Source organism: Aegilops tauschii, chromosome 2 (genome assembly GCF_002575655.3).
Source record: "Aegilops tauschii subsp. strangulata cultivar AL8/78 chromosome 2, Aet v6.0, whole genome shotgun sequence".
Taxonomy (NCBI): Eukaryota; Viridiplantae; Streptophyta; class Magnoliopsida; order Poales; family Poaceae; genus Aegilops; species Aegilops tauschii.
Genome location: NC_053036.3, coordinates 79,918,152 through 79,932,088, shown reverse-complemented (window position 1 = coordinate 79,932,088; position 13,937 = coordinate 79,918,152). Strand labels below are relative to the sequence as shown.

At 41.5% G+C, this 13,937-nt stretch overlaps 1 pseudogene; it reads right to left on the bottom strand.

Moving 5' to 3' along the window:
- Positions 1-220: 220 nt before the first annotated feature.
- On the bottom strand, positions 221-13,699 carry LOC109743151 (uncharacterized; annotated as a pseudogene).
- Between the last annotated feature and the right edge of the window lie 238 nt (positions 13,700-13,937).

The following is a 13,937-nucleotide window of genomic DNA, read 5'->3' as shown; positions in this document are numbered from 1 at the left end:
AGGATGGAGGCTGCCAAGGACTCGATTGTGTTCTTTCTCTTTGGGTCCAGCTGAAAAATGCACTGCCCCACCGCTTTGTCGATGCAGTGTTTTTTTATTAAAAAAAGAACTCCAATTCCTTTGGCAACAGAGATGTCGATGCAGTACTGGGTTCTTCGTGCCCCTTCTTGTGTTTTTTTATTAAAAAAAGAACTCCAATTCCTTTGGCAACAGTTAGAGATGACCCCAGGAAGCAATCCCAGAAAATGAAAGGTAATCACCACAAGTATCAAAATCCAAGTTCAAAGCAGAGTAAATTGCTGAAAATAACCACATTTTTCTTCATCATCTCATCTAAACGCAGATCACTGGCATTTTTCTTCCAAACAGATAGGTCGGTCGCACAAGTTCAGTTTGGTGCATCTAAAACCCAAAATCGCCAACTGAACCAGCCATCACTTCTTTAAATAAATATAAAAAATCATGCAAACGATGAATTCGCTAATTTCTCCAGCAATTAGCCTAGTAGTCAACTTCCCGCAAAAAAAAAAACCTAGCCTAGTCAACTGCAAATCAGTCAACGAACTACGCGTGAGGCTGCTCAACCACGGAGTCTCTTTCCCACTGGAACAGCCCAGACTTGTCAATGTCACCAACAGACAACACCGGGATACCTGCCGGCAACCCAGCAGCGCTCAGGGCATTAGAAAACATGATCAACAGGCTTCGGCATGACTGCTCTACTTCCATGCGCTCTGTCGCAGTGTGCTGCAAGGCAGGATCTCTCCAAGGTAGATAATAATGCCTGAGAGAATAAAAAAGACCATTAAATCACCTGCTCATCGTCACAAAAAGCATATGCTCGCAGATAATAAGAATGCTACACATACCATCTCCATGCGGGATTAGATTCGGCGGGGCAATGTATCTTCGAGCAAAGCGTTTCGATTTGTCCGCGGCTATCAACCAAAACTGATTCACAAAGGTTAGAAAATAGTTAGCACACTCTCATAAGCAATTAACCTGGAGACAAGACTCAACATTTATACTTTGGAAGTATAATAATGAAACATCTTGGTATCATAACACAACAGATCCAAGCGTACCTTGTTCGCTGCATCTGTCAACAAGTAACAAGCTAAGAGCCGTCACAACCGACGGCAAAGTATCACTCTTCTTTTTCACGTGACCTTGTAGGTAAAGTATAATGGCAGCCAGCGCCTCATCCGCAACGTGACTATCCGCCATTTCAAAGGTTTCAGATGAATGGTTCAAGAAAGACTGAAGAGTTCCGGGACTATTTGTGCTCGTGGCAAGACCTCCCCTCTTTTCAGGAGAGATGCGGGAGATTCTGCCAAGGATTACAGAAGCCACTAACCAACGCAATATCTTTGATAGTAGACACTCATTGTTTAGTGGCTCTTCACATGACATTTCCGCTGCAGACTTTTGTTTACACAACCAGAAGATATTGGAAGTTACCCATGAAACAACCATCACACTTCTTGACTTATCCTGTCATTGGCAAACAAAAGCAGAAAATGATTATGAAGATCTAGATACGATCGCAATACAGAAGCAATAATTTTGAACATTTAGGTTCACATTCTGATCACAATACTAAAGCAATAATGTCAAGTGCTCATTAAATGAATTCAGGGGCACAAAAAAGTACCATTTCAGAAAAAAATTGGCAGAGGACCGTTCATAAGGACGACATCAGTACCAAGCTCCATTGATGGCTTAAGTTCGATACTTCTTGAATTGCCATCAATAGCTTGGCACAACTTAAATATGCCATGGAGGGACAAGGTAAAATGCGGTTGGTATATCTTCCTTTTCATAGACAACCTCATTGTACATGCAATAACATTTAGAATTGAACTCAACATGGTGATATCCCCTTTCAATAATTTTCCATCTTCAACTAGCAGATACAGACATTTAGATATTTCTGATAGTTGCTCAAGTGCAGTTTCTTGGAGCCATACCGTGATGAATCTTGATAAGATCAAAGCATTGAGTACCTGAACAAAGCACACAAAAATTAGAGACAACGAGAGGGTAGCTTTCATAAAACTATTGTAAAGTGTATATTTCATAGAACATAGAGAATGTTAGTTCTCAAAACCATAAACAAGAAAACCATGTGCCAAAGCTGGTCATTCACGAAGGATTGTACTCAGTGCAATTTAAGCCTGTTACAAAAATAGCATACAGTGTGTCATAGCTAGCAAAGTAATCCTTGGTAGTTCAAAGCATGTTGGGGAAGCTATGACAATATGTATGTGCCAATAGTATGCGACTAGTTTTGATAGTTGAGGGGTGCCTTCTTGCTGGTTTTGGAGTTCAGGGTGAACTCCTGCCATAATTCAGGGGTGTAATGTGCACTTATCTCTTTCAACAACAGATTCTTGACCCTAAAAAACTATTCCCTCCATCCGGATATGTAGGGCCTAATTTGTATCTCGAGATTTACTTTGACCATTGATAAGATCAATATTATATGAGATGCATGCTGTAAAAATTATACCATTGAAAACTTCTTACAAATATGAATTCAACGGTGTACTTTTTGTGGGATTGAAAACTCCTTAAAAATATGAATTCAAGGGTGTACTTTTTGTGGGATACATCGCATATATTATTGCTCTTATGGATGGTCAAAGTAAATCTCAAAACATGTACTAGGCTCTATATATCCATATAGAGGGACTATATCAGTTTGAAACAGACGTAAAGAAACATCATGGCCAGTACCACATTCAGCCACCAAACTATAAAACTAATTCAATAACAGGTGTATGAGACGACACTTTTGCCCTTTAAATCTTCCTCTCCCTCTTCATTCACACACTACCATGTGCTCATTCAACCTTGTGTTCTACTCAATCTTTTATCCCCAAACCTCAAGCCTAACAATCTGCCATAATCCGCCCAGCTATCCTCGCACAACCAGGAAAGATTGGCATCCACTAATCGATCCCTAGTCACTCTCACTGTCTCACATAGACGTCAACTCCCATGTGTGGGATTGGGATTATGGGGTCCATCAGCGCAGAAAGGAACCCGGCAGTATGGCACCCCACACCCCAACCTCCACAGCCCACAGGTGCAAAGTCTAGGCCAACCTTACTAATAGGCTCCCTCTTGATATGAGGAAGGCAGCGGACTCCTCTTGCTCAGTACTCCTGTCACCGTATCGCTCCACTGTCGATCTGCTCTTCTCATGGACTGTGAAAGACGAAAGAATCTCGTAACAGCCCTGCCCTGCAGGTGCTTGCATGGATTGTAGCATCGTCGCACCACACCATTAGGCAGAGTGTAGTGGGGGTCAAGGGCTAGGGATTACAGAACTGAAGTCTATTGACTGCTTGATTTTCTAGGACAGACTAGTCCAACTTAGGAGAGTTTAACTTCGACTGTAAACGCAAACCTGTCCAGCTATGAATATGAAACCTATTCAATAGGACCTTTTACCAATTAGTCACCACACTAATATGGTACGACTAAAGGACTTCCTGCAGGCACCAATCCTACGCAAGGTCGACTTCCCGGCCACTTGCCCAACTTAGGAGAGTTTAACTTCGACTGTAAACGCAAACCTGTCCAGCTATGAATATGAAACCTATTAAATAGGACCTTTTACCAATTAGTCGACACCCTAATATGGTACGACTGAAGGACTTCCTGCAGGCACCAATCCTACGCAAGGTCGACTTCCCAACCACTTGCCCCAGCTTGGCTCGGCTGGCCCTGCCCTCCACTGGAAGGTTATGGCCCACATAACAGAGGACCTTGAGTGGCAGTTGCCGCAACTCGTGTCGACGCTTGCATCAAGAGCTTCAACTTTGATTACATTGCCAGCAGCGGATGCTTTCACAGTAAATGAAATATCAATTGGCAGTTCAAGGCTGCTGCCTGCTAGTTTTTGTAATGCTCCTGACTACCAACTCGGAATGTGGAGGGAAGGATGGACCCCGAATCCCATGTTGATGGGCATGAGAGTGAGATGCACACATAGAGGACTCTGGGGGTTGTCAGGCTATTCTCTCACTGATTTTCCAGGAAGTATTTTTCTATCCGGTAATCCTTTCCAGCATATGAACCCAGAATCATAACGCTACTAGGCATAGCGAGGTTCTAGTGCTGGAGCCGAAGGGGTCACACTAACAGTGTCTAATGACAAATATATCAGTTGTATTTAATACAGAGAGCTGCACCTAACAATTAGTGCAGCAAAAAACTGCTGTTTATAATTGACACTCATGTTCACAAACAGAAATCCCGTGATATAATTGATGGATTACAAGTTCGTGAAGATTCACAAGAAAAATGGAAGAGCATGTACTGACTTGTTGCTTCTAAGAATGGTGTGCACCATAGTTGAGATAGTTTAAAACAGTCGCTTACCTCCAATGCTAACCCAGCTATTCTGGAACTAGAGTTGTTGTCCAGTCCTTTGTCCTGAGTTGAAATAACAGAGGATATCCACGACAGAAGGCCACAAGTTTTTACTAAATGCTGAGCTAGAACTGGCAGCTTCGCACACTTCTTTAGCACCTACATGCAAAGGGATCAATCTAAGTGGGATAAATACTTGAAATAATACTGATTTATTATATTTCAGGAGACAAGAAAAATAGCACATTTCACATGAAAATGATCAATACATGCCAATATGGACAGGATCAAATCAAATAACAGTACAAAATATGCATGATGAAATGTTGCTTAATGTCAAGTGCGGCACAGAAAGGTATACTGATGTTTAGAGACAACTCTATTTATCACACATTGTTACACTTCTTATGTTGTATTTCAGGGCATGCTTCAGCTCTTGGCAGTTGTACAGAAGTAAGACAGGATAGTAAGCATATAAAAGGGTCCTTGTACTGCTGCACACTAACTCCTTAACGTAACGCACATAGTAACTTTTTAAGTTTAGTGCATCATCATACACATCCTAAAGTCAAATATATGCTAATAAAAAATTAGTGTTACCTGAAGGATTAAATGCTTCGATTCAGAATCTGAAATAGCTGAAGAACAAAAGGCAAGAGCAAGCTCTAAAACACTTTTGTTCTTGCATATCGTAGCATCATCAGCTAGATTTGATCCAGCGTATAATAAGCGAAGCATCCACAATCGATCAGCTTTGAAATGCACAGAACTACTCTTCAATAATGTTGGAAATAATGGAATGCTCTGCAAAAAAAAAGTGATAAAGATAAATGCAACATGATATTCATAGCTCACGATAGTTCACATGTGTAAGTAAAAAATAACCGACCCACCTGCATGTCGACAGAGGCTGAATTCATCAAAAAATTGCTTATGGTATTGAACTGGGTATGCGTGCTATCCAGCAGTGTCAATGATGCTTCTGCGGTAAAAATAGCAATAATGGAAGGTATCCTCTGCCATGGTTTGGATATCCCATTCTGTAGATATGTCAAAAGAAGCTGGAGCTGCCATTTTTCCTTGCTTTTCTGAGAAGCCTGCACATGTCACAGGTGTACAACATAATATAAAATGGACTTCCAAATTAAATTACGGGCACAAAATTTGTTCTGTACTCAGATTGGGCATCAAATTGCTCCCAGAATGTCGATAAGGATAATCTTTCACAGCAGTTCGAGTGCACCAAGAAAATGTAAAGTACTGCTGGAACATGGATATATTGATGCAAGAACATGATTTTGTTTATAAAAGTTAGAAGCGGTATAACGGCTATAGATTATGAAATTTATATTATGCATGTTCTGGAAACCCAACCCAAATTTTATACTGATGCTATAGCTGGCAACTAAGCAAGTAAACATAACTAACAACTGCAGGCAGGGCAAGGTAATAATTGATGAGATACTTACAATTAATAAACAAGTCGACTGATAAAATATCAGGATCTCAAAAATAGCAGAGCATTACCTCGAGTGATTTTTTGAATGTATTTAGAGATTCATAACCAAGCTTTCTCAATTCTTCATCAGGAGATGATATGGAAACAAGCGTAATGGCAAGCAGCCCAACTCGAGAGAATTCAGCAGGCTCAATGTAACCCATGAGAAGAGTATGAATCAAGAAACACAAGATAAACATAGGATCATAAATCCGAACCATATCGATGCTTCGAGATGTTGTCTGTCAATCAATGTTAAGAGTGGTTTAGGAACATGAGGTAACATGTGAGCCGGGTGGACAAAAAGTGCAACCACGAAAGCATAAAAGAACAATAATGAAGCTAAAACCCTAATTGGAACCACTATTCAACAAATTACCTTCAAAATATCATCAAATTTGTCCTGACGAAGCTGTTCTAGTGAGAACACAGAAGTCCTTGAAGACCTTTTGTAGCAAAATTGCAAGACTGTCATGACACAGAGCTTAGAATCAATTGGTATGTTCTCCCGAAATAGCGCCGCCCTTCGCCTACTATTACTTTCTGTGTTCTCTGTTTTGTGGATTTCTGATATTGAAGAATCCAGTTTCAATTCTTATCTATATTTAACAGCTGCACTCCCCCATAGATGATCCATTTCAGCGATAGTTTTGCACTCATGTGACTCTATCTCATTCATAAGATTAAATATCTCCAGATCTGTTTCGCTAAGAGTTGCACCATAAACAGATAAAAGCAAGAAACTTAGCTCTCTTGATTCATTCAATAGGCCATTACTCTGTTGTCTACTCTTAATATCATACAGTATCCTGAGTAATCTGATCATTTCTATTTTTCTCTTTTCTGCTATGCAAATATGGAACTCGCTTTTTTTAGTGAAAAGAGAATCGACTGATTTTAAAATGCCTGGTGCTGGCTGTAGAAGGCTCCCTGTGGCATTAAATGCAGCTGAATATTCAGAAACTTCACTGCAGGTTATTGACGACAGAAAATGGGAGTGGCCCAGTATGAGCTCAAGAATTTCATCAGCAGGAAACTTCCCTTCTGATAATACAACAAGAACGCATCGAATTGCTTTTAGTGTGACATGATCATTGAACCTGTGCAAGAGAGATGATCTGATGAATTGGTTAAGGAAAGGTATTGACTTCAATTGGTTCAGATGAGTTTGAATCTCTGAAGACAGTTCGATAATATTCTTGAGAACTGTATATTCCAAAGAACGGACGACCCTTTGTTGTTTATCAGAGTGGGATAAACCATCACATCGGGGGAAATTCCTGAGTATTTGATCCAAAGTTCTGACCAAGATGCTTATGAAATTCAGCTTAGCATTGCTCACTCTCTTGGACTCCCTGTCTGATGCTGTCTCATTAGATGACAATCTTCTTGGGGGAGACAGCAACAACCTAATCAACGATATCTTTGCAAGCAATTTATTAGTAAGCTTCAGATGACCTTTGTGTGAGTCAGGATTAATATCATTGACATCAGAATCTAATAGGCCAGAAGATTGTGGACAAAGTGAAGCAACTATTTCCAAGCGTTGCTTCCGGGGCATTTCTTTTAAAGACAAGCAGTAGTGCAACATGGTAACAGACTTCCCCAAGAGAGTGTCACTGAAATAATCCATCATATCTTGAACTGATTCATGTTGAAAGTCACCAAAATTTTCCTCAAAAATGCTCCTAGTAATAAAACTTTTCCAACATGGAAACCCATTATCACCTAATAGCATTTCACAGTAAAAGTTTGCAAGTGGCTCAAGGAATTCAGCACACTGCATATGGCCATCACTGTGATGCCTCATGTATGACAAAGCAGCAGGCAGCAGAAGTATAGAGCTATCCTCATGAGCCCGTGAAGAATCAGAATTGTAATCCATTCCTTGCAGAATAGAAGTGTCTTCTTCTAGAACTTTCATCAACATCTGGCCAAAAAAGTTCATGTGTATAGGGCTTACTTCCAAAAGCAACCATAAAACTTTTGCTTTAACCTTAGATGTGGGAAACATACAGTGATGAAGAATGCTAAGGGGAGTGTTGGTGGCCATGGTAGATAACATCATGTGGAATGCAGTATATTCAGTGTTCTGTCCTGCAGATCTTTCTGCATTATGGATACGAATCAACATCTTCAGCAAGCAAACATCAGCAGATTCAAGATTCAGTTTAGCAGTAAAGTGGAGAATGAAATGATATACTCGCTGAATGGTGGCAATATCTGAACTTCTAATCTCCAAGCCCCATAATTGACAGGATTCTGATCTCTGATCAGTTTGTTGTAGATAATCATACAGTAATTCCATGGCAATATCAGCAACAGATAGACATACAAAAGCAGCAGGGGCAAATGCAGCTGAACAACTCGACCCACGACTTTCTAACTCTGAGAACATCCAATTTACAAGTTCTAGAAGTCTGACAGGGGACATGAATTTTTTCAATGCCCGAACCATGTAGAAATTTGGCAAAAGCAGTCCAAAGTTTCCATTGTCCATGCAGACTTCAAATTTATCCTTGAACAACAGCAGTATTTTTTCTAGCATGACCTTTGGGGAAGCAAACAGCGACTCTAAGGACTGACCATCATTACCAGCCAACAGTAAAAGGTCATATAGTTTACTAAGAAGATTCACAACAAAACCATCTACAAGGTGCAGATTTTCCTTTGAAAAACTAGTAAATGCTTCTTCCACATGTTCCGCACTCCCATCTGTCAAGTCTGGGCAATTGGATAAGGAACGTGGCAGGTCAATAGTAGGATGGTGGAGAACCGATTCAACAATATCTTGGAAACATTCCGCTGAAGCATTCAAGTCAGCAGTATTAGCAGCCAAAACTCGGATGCGCTCAAATATGCTATCAACAAGAGTGGAGCATACATGACAAAGTTCTTCAAGAACATTTGAACCCTTCCTAGTGTATGACAACAGCAAGCGATGGCTCCAGAATAATATGACTCTCAGATTAAATGTCAACTCACTGATTGTGCTTTCATAAAGCTTAGCTCGAATAAGTCGGACAAGTGCATCAAGTAGCAATGCATGTGCCTCCCCAGTTTTAGCTGGCCCAGAGAACACAAGGCTTAATACTGAAGGTAAGAGTGCACAGAACGGAGTCACATTTAGGAATGTACTCAATGCAGTCAATTCTGCAGAAATTGAGTGGTTTTGACATTTGGCCTCATCAACATCAAGATTACCCTCAATCTGTCTGAGACTACAGAAGAAAATATCCGGCCAACAAGTAGCAATTTCAGCTAGGTAATCATGTTGCAGATAAAGAACTGACGACAAGAATTGCATATGAGAAGGAAAGTGTGTTTTCACAACATCAAGAAGCTCTGGAAAGCTACCGATAATGTCCTGTGGAGCTGCACACATGATTGAAAATAAGAATGCAGTCGCTACATCATCCGGCAAATTAGTGTGTTGCTGCCTTAACATTTCTTGAACCTTTCTAATCACAGAGGACAAAGAGTTTGAATGAAGTTCAGAAGAATGTTCCACAGCTGTGAACAAACTAGAATTTTGTTGGTCCGAGATACTCCTAGAGATATGCAACAAATTCATGAATGGCCTCCATTCAGCAATATAAATCCTAGACTGTAGTTCTTCCGGTGAAAAAATATCAAATCTCTGATTCAGAACAGTACCAATAAGGTCAAGCAATAATTGAGCATCTACCTGTTTGATCATCATCGGATCAGTCACTTGAACATGCAATTATTAGGGTAAATAGGCAAGAGAGCTGTAGGCAACATAAATGATATACCTGGGACTGCAGAATAAGGTAGATTGTGTTGCACGCATATAATGAAATTGTCGACTTCTCACGTACTTCCATACCTCCAGACTCAGAGTCAAGTAGCCTAAGGCATTTCTGAAGAACACAAATAACCAGAGGACTGAAATCTGGAGAATAGACTACAAACCACACACAGAAAAAAAGGTGAGAATATGAATGACTGAATGAACTAGATCTCATTAGGGAATTGTTTAAAGAGAAGACATGATAATAAGTATCAAAGGAAGACTACATAACTTAAAGTCAAAGGACAGGTGCAACAAAGTAACACATTTATGATCAGGAAGTGCTAAAGAGTGATCACTAATTTCAAAATGAAGTACAGAAGTCCAAGAAAAGAAGATCTAATTGCAGCATAGTATAAACAAAAAAACCATGAGACCAGCAGACAAGTATTTAAGTAAATTTGATGATAACATGATCAGATGATGAAAGGATGCTGGTACAACATAGTGCATAGTACAAACAAGCAACTGCAAGACAAGCAGCCAAGCATTTTGGTAAATCTGATGATTTTACATGATCTGATGATATACACATGGAAGACTTTGCGCCCTTAAATGTAGAAGTGTGATAGTTATGCTGTGTTTCAGGTGGGGCGTGAAAGGTTTACTGAAAATCAGCCGTCTATTTTCCATGTTGTTTTGCACCGCGGCCTACAGGTACCGGTAACATTTATATATGGCGCTATATCAGATCAAATGGAACCTAACGACCAAGCAAAACAGCTAATGGTTGATAAGAAAGTTAAACAGTATGACATGTATTTCAGACAGGTGTAATGGCACTCATCCATGTCACGAAAGAAAATAGTACCTTCAAGCTGGCCTGATTTAGAGATGACCGTTCGCATGTGCTCTTAATATTTGTACAAATTGTTCCCAACCAATGAAACAGCATCGCAGAGGAAAGGGATCACAATGTGTGACAATTTATTAGATACTCCAACTCCTAGGCTCTCTCTTACACACCATTTGGCAACATACCCAGGCAAGAAAACCAACCATGCATCAATCTCCGCAAAGTTCTGATCAAACGCACCAGAACTTGTTAGAGCAGCTTTAACTAAAATGTACGCTCACGGATGATCTTAACTGGTGAGTGCAACATGATGTCAATCAGTGGTTGCAAATGCTTGTGCATTGATTATGGAACTCTCTCTGGGTCCCAATGTCCCTCGTGTTGCCCTGAATACTCAACTAAAAGTGACAATAAGGAGTGCTGCTCATCCTTGGATAGATCCAACGGATTAGGTGGTATAACCCTAAAGAAGTCAAATGATCCATCAAATGAGCTGGGCATTACCCTCTGAAAGAAAATTTGAAGATAATCAACGCACAGAATTAGATTAGAATGTCAAGGCTATAAGTTGCACTAAGAAAAACACATCCCTTAAAAGTAGACGCAGACAACGAAGACAGAGGCTAGGATAGTTGAATGATGAAGTTTATACACATCAAAAGGTATAGAGGAAGCATAATAAAATATTACTATACCTACCAAATAGAGCCGGAGAACATCAAGCAACTTCGAGTGGAAAACACTGTCTACCACTTCTGCACCTTTCATCTCCACATCTTGCCTATCTAAGCCCCATATCTCACACAGAGTGGTAGCAGGATCGCTTGCCAAGTCTTGGTCTTGCTCTTCAGATACATTTTTGGCCCACTCAACATCAATTCCACCAATAATAATATCATCGTTAGCATTACACCTCTGTTTCTTTTGAGGAGGCTCAGAAACCTGAGCACGTCTCTCAAGTCTACTCTGAGAACAATTTTGGTGTTTCTGACTGGCAGAAGAAAGTAACTTCAGAAGGACCTGTGGATCAGGAATAGCTCCGCGCACTTCATCTTGAATGTATTCTCTCAGAGATATCCACCTCTTGACACGCATTTGGTCTCCCTGGTTAAGTTTATCTACCAAGAATGCATCTGTTGCAGTGGAACAACTTAATCCAGGGAAACTGTTCATTCTGATTTTCCCTTTAGTTGAGCTACTGAATTCTGATGTCGATCCCACACTTGATACCACGCCATTGATTGCTTCAGTAACATAGCACAGTAGGTTCACTGACTCAAAAACAAGCCTCAGAGAACCATGCTTCACAAGATCATTAGAATGCTGCAATCCCCTATTTATCACTGCTCGAGAGCATACATGGGGCACGATGCACTTCAGAACTACCTGTACTTGTTCATCATCGACGGATACCAGATCATGTGACAGGAAACTATGAAATATGCTATCAGTTTGTGCTGAAGATATTATATCCGCTGCTAGGGAGATGGCAGCAAACCTGCAAAACGGCAATCAGACAGAAATAAGTGCACTGTACTCAAAACAAAATTAATTATATACTCCCTCTGTAAACTAATATAAGAGCGTTTAGATCACTAAAATAGTGATCTAAATGCTCTTATATTAATTTACAGAGGGAGTACATATGCTAAAAGAACTAACCAAGAGGGGGATGGCCGTGGTTCAACATTGTAAGGGAACTCATTCATGTATGCCGTGCAAAAAGAAAGTCTCTTACTCACAATAGCCAGCAACAGATTCTTGTGGTGAATGCTCTCAGTAGAATGCAACTTCTTCATCAGATCCAGCAAGCGTTTCTCGTTACCTCTCAAATGTGAGGATGGCATTAATCCATTTTTTGGATCAGTGCAGACCATGACAAGCACTTGATGAGCAAGGTCAGCTGCTTCACCTGGATCCAAATTCCCCGATATCAAGCTCAGCTGTTCCAATGTGGCACTTCCAAAAAGGACACTGCGGAGCCCTGGTGGGACAAGCGACTCCTCTACCAAAACATTATCCCGCAGTGTTGAGAGGACATACACAACGGTCTCAGCATCATCTTCTCCAATCCCGCGTAGCACCCCTGAGTAAAGCTCCCTCTGTTGAAGGACCCATCTTAGCAGCTTGGGGTTCCCAACCTCAAGGAACGACATGGCAAACCCAACAAGTGATCGCCTTGTAGAGCCAAAATTAGCACCTTTTTTCTTCTGATTCCTCCCATCCCTGCCCCCTCTCTTCTTCTGTATCCCTGCTAGTTGCGTGACAAGAGCCATCTTGAAATCAAAGCTCTCGGCAACCTCTGACGCCAACCCCCCACCACGCCTGACAATGGCAGCAAGCAAATCCAGTGCGGCATTCTGGCGCCGGAACTCGCCGCTGTTGAGTTCACGGTGCACATCCCCCACCTTGTCCTTATCCTCCAGTATCGTCCTAGCAACGGCGTCCAAGCACTTCTTAGAAAAGGCATGCTGCCGCGACTTGCCACCGGGGTTGCCCAGGACAGTGGCAAACAGGGAGAGCATGTAGGCCATCCCTGGCTTCTCCCGGTGCAGCCGCCATGCCTCCATCAGCTCCACGAGCCGCGGGGACTGCTGGACATAGTCCCGGAGCACCTCGCCACCAGAATCGCCGCCCAATAGCTGGATGAACTCCCTCGACGCGTCCGAGTAGATTTTGACCTCCGCGGTGTGGAGATTCTTGAGGATATGGACTAACCTGGTCTTGCTGGGTGCACCGAACGACTGGTTCCAGGTGTCCATCCCCACCTTCACCAGGTTCTGCTCCCGTTTCGGCACCTCCTCCATTGCGGAGACGGCGGGGACGCGATGAGGTAGAAGGATGGAGGAGGCGGACTCGGGAACGGCGGCGGCGGCTCTAGGGCACGGAGGAAAGATTGATTGGAGGCGCCTTCGCGTCGCCGGGCGGCCTCCACAGCCGCCGCCGTTCGCCAAAGGGGAGGGAAGGAGGAGGAGACCTCCCCGATCGCGCGCAAGCACACGCTCCTGGGCCGGGCCAATTGAGCGCCCTTTTTTTCTTCTCGCACGTTAACGCTTCGCTCGCTTTTGGGCCGGCCCATGTGGGAGCGAAATGCCCCCTGTTTTTCTTTCCTTCCGTTTGTTTTGCTTTATTAAAAAAAGATCCTAAAAAAAAAGTAAAAAAAGTTCTCTAACTAAATCAAATTTCAAAATATTCACGAATTCAAGAAATGTTTAGTTCAAAATAAATTTTCTCGAAATGAAAAACAATCATGAATTATAGACATTTTTCTGATTTAAATTTTTTTCATAAATTTAAAAAGATGTTCACGGGCTTCAAAAAAATGTTTGCATATATGAAACATATTCATGATTTCAAAAAGAGTTTTTGTGAATTCGGAAAATGTTCACGACATCAAAAAGTGTATATGAATTTCTGAAAAATGACAAATTAGAAATTTTGAAGTA